Source organism: Macrobrachium rosenbergii, chromosome 48 (genome assembly GCF_040412425.1).
Source record: "Macrobrachium rosenbergii isolate ZJJX-2024 chromosome 48, ASM4041242v1, whole genome shotgun sequence".
NCBI classification, from domain to species: Eukaryota; Metazoa; Arthropoda; class Malacostraca; order Decapoda; family Palaemonidae; genus Macrobrachium; species Macrobrachium rosenbergii.
The window spans coordinates 64,490,220-64,497,719 of NC_089788.1; the positions used below are offsets into that span (position 1 = coordinate 64,490,220).

The 7,500-nt window shown below is 40.2% G+C and overlaps 1 long non-coding RNA gene across 1 annotated transcript in view; it reads right to left on the reverse strand.

The window, feature by feature from the left end:
- The window catches only part of LOC136831474 (uncharacterized), a 538,556-nt gene that overhangs the window by 147,614 nt on the left and 383,442 nt on the right, over nt 1-7,500 (reverse strand). The window contains exon 3 of the long non-coding RNA XR_010850895.1: nt 907-975. This is a non-coding gene — a long non-coding RNA (uncharacterized lncRNA). The remainder of the gene's footprint in view (nt 1-906; nt 976-7,500) is intronic.

The window sequence follows — 7,500 nt, forward strand, 5'->3', positions numbered from 1 at the left end:
GTTAGTTAATAAGCCATTATGATAATCAACAGTTCTACAAAGGGGCCATACTTGTTACAATAGTTTACTCTTGCGAAAAAAAATACAGTCTAATTACCTATTCATAAATGAATGTAGCTTTAAAAAAATGTTTTGTACTAGGTGCAGCAGTTGGCTATTTAACACCAGTCCTACTTATTGACGTGCGATCCGAATTCCTTCTCTTCAAGGGAGCCTAAATGAAGTGCAATGTTTCAGCTACTACTGAAACTTAGACTATGTCTATTGATTAAGTCTTAATTCGTGGAAAGAATGAATGATTTAGCAGTAAGTGAATGGTGAGAAAAGGTTACGACTTACTGAAGTAATCTAGAGTAACTACATACGATATATATGATACAGGGAATATGTGAAATCCAGGGATTTCATGAAATCCCTAGAGAATCTGTAAAATGAGCAAATCACTTAGGAACAGTTGATCCCCGAGGACTAGTACTTAACACGGCAAAACATTGATTCATCTACACTGATTCGCCGTGTTTAGTACTACCCCCTGGGGGGTTGAATGTATTTCGCCATGTTTAATACTAACCTCTGGGGGATCAAATGTCCCTAAGTGCATTTGATCCCCCAGGGGCTAGTACTAAACACGGCGAAACACATTTGACCTCACGGGCTAGTACTAAACATGTGCTAGCCCTCGGGGATCAAATGTTCCTCATTGAATTGATCATTTCATAAATTCCCTAGGGATTTCGTGAAATCCCTGATTTCACACATTCCCTGTAACATATATAAAGGAGCGACCTAGGAATGACACACTGGAATAACCTAGAAATAACTGGACAGGAACGTTGGTAGGATCTGGAGATGGCAAACCGAAGTAATCTAAGAATAAATGAACTGAATGAATTAAGAAGAACTCACTGCTACTGCTAGGTTGAGTTACTGGAGAATCACTCACTGGAATGTGCTGGGAACAGTCACTGGCGATTTCTGAAAACAAATGACGAGGAATGAATCAGTATAGTGACCTGGGAATTTACTGGAAATTTTGAGTGATTTCTGCAGAGGTCTGGAAATGAGTAATTAGAGTGAGATAAAAATAACTTCCTGATGAAATCCAGTGACGAGTGTTTCAAGAATGAAAAATTTGGGAATGCCCAAGCCAATAATTGAAAATTTCAGTGGGTGAGAGATCTTGGAATGGAAACAATCCGATGTTGGGTGGCCTTAAAATTACAAAATCTGAAAATGATTGATTTTAGAAAGGGAATATCAGGTAAAGGGTGATCCTAAATTGGCAATATTTATGGCAATGTTTCTGGGGGTGAGTGATCCAAAATGGAAAAATGGGTGATCCATTGAATAAAAAAATGGTTAAATCTGGGGTGAGTGATCCAAGAATGGAAAAATCTGGAAATAGGTGACCACGGATTGCAAATATTTATGAATGGGTGATCAAGAATGGATAAATTTATGAATGAAAAATGAAACGGGTGAACTCCAATAAATGGGTGAATGGTCAAGAATGGAAAAATCTAGAAATGGGTAACCCTAGTGGGTGATCCAAGAATGGAAAAATCTGGGGCGAACAGGTGAACAATCTGGAAATGGGTGACCCGGATTGCAAATATTTATGAATGGGTGAGCCAAGAATGGATAAATAAAGTGTGTTAGATAAGAATGGAAAATCTGGAAATGAGTTAGCAAATATTTACGAATGGAAAAATAGATAAATAAGGAGATGAGTTAGCTAAGACTGAAAATGGGTGACCCCTGATTGCAAATTTATATTTATAAATGGGTGATCCAAAAAATCTGAATGGGTGACTCGGAAAATCTTTATGAATGGGTGAGCCAAGAATAGATAAATAAGGAAGTTAGTGAATCCAAGAATGGAAAATTTATGAATGGGTGAATAGAAATGGGTGAGTTAGATGGAAAAATCTGCATTTCAAATATTTATGAATGGATGATCCAAGAATAGAGAAATCTGGGGGTGAGTGATCCAAGAATGGAAAAATCTGGAAATGGGTGACCCCGGATTGCAAATATTTATGAATGGGTGATCCAAGAATAGATAAATAAGGGAAGTGAGTTAGCTAAGAATGGAAAAATCTGGAAATGGGTGACCCGGATTGCAAATATTTATGAATGGGTGATCCAAGAATAGATTTTGCAAAATGGAAAATCTGGAAATGGGTGACCTTTATGAACAGGTGATCCAAGAATAGATAAATAAGGAAGTGAGTTAGCTAAGAATAGAAAAATCTGGAAATGGGTGACCCCGGGTTGCAAATATTTATGAATGGGTGATCCAAGAATAGATAAATAAGGGAGTGGGTTAGCTAAGAACTGAAATGAAAAATATTTAGGCCAAGAATAGATAAATAATGAATGACCTTTGGACAGTTGGCAAAAACAGCTGGGAAAAGCTGGGAAGGCGTGACCCAAGAGTGGAAAAACATTCAATATTACGTTATCCAAGAATGTGAGATTTGTGAAAATCTAAAAATGCCTTCATAAAGTAACCAAGGAATAACTCCTTAGAATGATCCTATGACACATTCATCTCAGTGATACTGGGATGACTCATGAGAGTAACTGGAATAATTTATTTGAGGATCATGAGAGAGAATCACAGCCCTGATCTGTTAATAATCCTTTGAAATGCCTGTAAATGACTCATTTAAGTGACCTAGTGCAGCTTGAACAAAATGTCCAAAAGTAATTAAAAAAATTATTGGTGAGGGACTTGTTTTGATTAATCGTGGTATGCAAAACAGCCCAAAATATGAGGGATATTATTCCAAACAGGGACGAAAAATCCAAAATAATTTCGATAAAAAATTTTTTTTTTTTTTTTGTGAAAGGGTGTAGGTGTAGGTATGGGTGTGGACAACATATTCGGCATTTTTAAACTATGTAATCTGTACCGGAAAACATTTTAAATAACTAGAACACCAAAAATGCTGATAAAAGTGAGAAGTTCAATAAAGTTTTCAATAAAAATAAACGAAAAATTGGATGAGAGAGACAGAGAGATGCGCAGAAATTTCGCCGATTTAACGAGATGCTCATCCAGGCAAGATCAGGGAATCCGAGTTAACAGATAAAGAAAAGGAAATTCAAGACCGAGTCAGAACGAGAGGGAAGGAATGGAAATATCGAAGAAATGAGGGCTGATTAATCAGTAAAATCATGAACAAGGCAAGAGGTAGACTGGAAAAGATAACTGATAAAGAGAAGCAGCAGATTACGTTGGAAAACAGAAACCCATTACCACCAGAGAATATAAAGCGATCAGATGGTGAGCCATAAATGACAGTTATAAAGCAGTCAGATATAAACTATACGAAAATAAAAGGCGTTGCTTAAGTTAAGTATATCTTAGTTTAACCAAACCACTGAGCTGATTAACAGCTCTCCTAGGGCTGGCCCGAAGGATTAGACTTATTTTACGTCGCTGAGAACCAACTGGTTACCTAGCAATGGGACCTACAGCTTATTGTGGAATCCGAACCACATTATGACGAGAAATGAATATCTATCACCAGAAGAATAAATTCCCCTAATTCTTCATTAGCCGGTAGAAGAGTCGAACGAGTCGAACGCTGGGCCAACAGCGTGCTGGACGACAACTCTATCCACCCCTCCAACGAAGAACTAAAAGGCGTTGCTACAAGAGGGAAGCCTTACTAAAAGAACTTTATGGTAAACCGCCAAATTCCTTAGAGGCATCAAGAGTGGGAACAAAGGATTCTCAAAAGTTCCATAAACGAGGCAAGAGATATAATTAAGGGCAAGACGTTACGACCGGCGGATCAGGTTCCGTTCTAACTCCGGTATCCGCGTTGCCCATAGACGTTCGGATTCACTTCAGTTTGCCAAAACCTGGTAGGGTGAAGACGTGTCAGCTCCGCCCAGTGATGACGCTATAGGCTGCGCTCTTGCAGCAGAAATTGGAAAACCCCAGCGAAAAAGGAGAACCTGGATTAAACTGGTTGAAGAAGAGCAATGAATGATCTCACGCTTGTTTATTTAATGAATTGAAACTTTACCTGGGTGAGTGGTTTAATTATCCGAGAATGGACAAGCAGACCAACATGGAATCATTATATAGAAATGGCATATATAGTTTAGGCCAAAGGCCAAGCACTGGGACCTATTAGGTCATTCAGCGCTGGAGAGGATACTGAGAGTAAGTAGGTTTGAAAGGTGTAACAAGAGAAAAACCTCGCGGTTGCACTATGAAGTAATTGTTAGGAGAGAGCTGATAGTATGATGGAAGAAAGATAATATGAATGGAGGCACAGTAAAAAGGAATGAAAGGGGTTGCAGCTAGGGGCCGAAGGGAAGCTGCAAAGAACCTTCAGTAATGCCTACAGTGCACCGCGTGAGATGCACTAAGTTAAGTATACCTTAGTTTAACCAGACCACTGAGCTGATTAACAGCTCTCCTAGGGCTGGCCCGAAGGATTAGACTTACAGTATTTTACGTGGCTAAGAACCAACTGATTACCTAGCAATGGGACCTAGAGCTTATTGCGGAATCCGAACCATATTATAGCGAGAAATGAATTTCTATCACCGGAAATAAATTCTTCTAATTCTTCACTGGCCGGCCGGAGAACGCGGGCCCAGCACAGTGCTAGCCGAGAACGATATCGACCCGTCCAATGAGGAACACTGACGGCACTAACCCTCTACGGAGAAATTATTATATATGGTCTCCTCTTTTATAGGAATAAGAAGCACGCCTGTACGAGACAACCAATATCTCTGTACGAGAGGTTGCTGGCCACCTTTCGCTTCGGCGCCACCAGTCGTTCCTTGGGGCATATAATCCATGAGACATGCAAAGCAGTTATTCAAGTTATGCAGCCCGCGTTTACAAACGTAAAAAACTAACTATGTTGTATGCACAGCGCCTTGCATGGTCTATGGTATATAATCTAGTATACAGACGGTCTATGATCCGTTAAAGCAGAATAGTCTCTTAAACCTACGTTTCTGTAGCCAAGTAAGAGTAGAATCTTCAACTTTTTTGTACACAAAATTTTTAATTTAAACAAGGAAAATTTAAATATTATTGAAAACATTATCATAAACTTTGATTTTTTGTACGGAAAATAACAATGTCATTTAAACAATAGTGCTGATACACACACACACACACAACCACACACATATGTGTGTGTACATATGTATGTATGTATTAGTACTATTGTTTAAATAACATTGTTATTTTCCGTATATAAAATAAAAGTTTATGACAATATTTTCAATATTTCAATTTTCCATGTATAAATTGAAAATTTTTTGTACAAAAAAGCTGAAGATTTTACCCTCACTTGGCTACAGAAGTGAAGGGCCTAATCTGCTTTAACGGATCATAGACCTACTGTATACTAGACTATATACCAATAGACTATGCAGGATGCTGTGTATGCAACATAGTTACTTTTTAACTTTGTAAACTCGTGTTGCATAACTTGAAAATAATTGCTTTACATGTCTCTGGGATTATATGCCCCAAGAACGACTGGTGGCGCTGAAGCGAAGTGTGGCCAGCAACCTCTCGCACAGTGATATTGGTTGTCTCGTCAAAGCATGCTTTTTATTTCTAGGCGACGGGAGACCATATATAATAACGCCATGTCGGTCTGCTCGTCCATTCTCGGATAATTAAACCAGTCACCAAGGTAAAGTTTCAATTCATTAAACAAATAAGTGTGAGATCATTCATTTCTCTTCTCCAACCATATTGCATCCTTCTCCTGTAATTCTCAAACGAATGTATCGTAAGCCTTATTTCACTTTCCTACGACGTTCGATAAGCTCCTCCAAGAACTTGTCTGCCGACGTAGGTGCCATGTTACCCTTTCAGCGTCTGGTTGAAACTGAAGTAAATCTTGAGATCACGCCATAGACTGGTTGACCTGAACTAAAAACGGAAGCCACGAACCTGGCAAAGAGGTTGCAGCGGTCAGAGGCCGACGGACTCAGCCCACTTTTGGTCGGAGGAGAACATCACAGACAGTGAGGTTTACTTCCGGTTCAGACGACCGGATCCGGCGATCGTAACGTCTATGGGGGCCCTTAAGAAGGGCTACACGCAATCTGAAAGAAGCGAGTTAAGTTCAGATTATGAGTTTTATTAGGAAATCAAATTCTGTTCCACATCCCAGCTACTGCAACTTTACATTGCTCTCATTCATCTTTGTTTCTGAATATCGTTCTCATTTTGAAGTACGGCGCCTGGTTTCCCTTCTTGACTGCACTGTATCCAAAACAAGTAAAAAATGCGCCGAATTTTCTTCGGCGCAGTTGAGTTTTCTGTACAGCGTATAATGCTGCATGAAATCCTCAGCCACAGCCCATGAAAATCTTCGCCGCGGACCATGAACTCAGCCACGGTCCGGTGGTGGCCTCAGCCACGGCCCATGAATGTCAGCCACGGTCCGGTTGGTGGCCTGTGTTGCTGGTACCTATGCGGTGCCAGAAGTACGATTATGGCTAAATTTAACCTAAATTAAATAAAACTATTGAGGCCAGAAGTCTGCAATTTGGTGTGTGAAGATTGGAGGGTGGATGGTCAACACACCAATTTGCAGCCCTCTAGCCTCAGTAGTTTTTAAGATGTGAGGGCGGACAGAAAAGTGCGGACAGAAAAAATGCAGACAGAAAAGTGCTGACGGACAGACAAAACCGTCACAACAGTTTTCTTTTACAGAAAACTAGAAAACGACCAGACACTCACCTCGTCAACTTTGATGCTCTTTGTTAACACTTAAGATGGCTTCGCCTGTTCCATTCATCAATGTTGTACCGGCCACTGAACAGAGAATATATATAAAATTTAGGCCAAAGGCCAAGCGCTGGGACCTCCGTAGTCATTCAGCGCTGAAACGGAAATTGACAGTAAAAAGGTCTGAAAGGTGTAACAGGAAGAAAACCTCGCAGTTGCACTATTAATCAATTGTAAGAGAGGCTGGAAAGTCAGATGGAAGAAAGAGATTATGAACGGAGGTACAGTAAAGGGAATGAAAGGGGTTGCAGCTAAGGGCCGAAGGGATGTGGCAAAGAATCTTATACAATACTTACAGTGCACAGCATGAGGTGCACTGACGGCACTACCCCACTACGGGGTGTACCGGCCACTGGTCTGCAAGGTTTAATTAGGAGTCCCAAATCCTTTCAACAGACCCCTAATCTTATTCTGCTTTCTTGGAACAATAACTGAATTCGAGGGTAAGCTGAACTTTTTCATTTTCCCATTCCATCTTAATTTAGATAACTTCTTCGGGTTACACATCTCACCGCCGTCCTGAAAAACAAAACCTGGTCATGAGGCCGAAATGATCCCTGAACGACGCCAGAGAAAGACAAGTCAGAGACAGAAGCTTCGAGAAACAAAAAATCTCGCGAGCAGGTAAAGAGGTCCCAAAATAAAAACAATACCCGAAGACCCTCTGGGTATACTCCTTACGTGAGAGTTTCTCCTCCTCCTCCTCC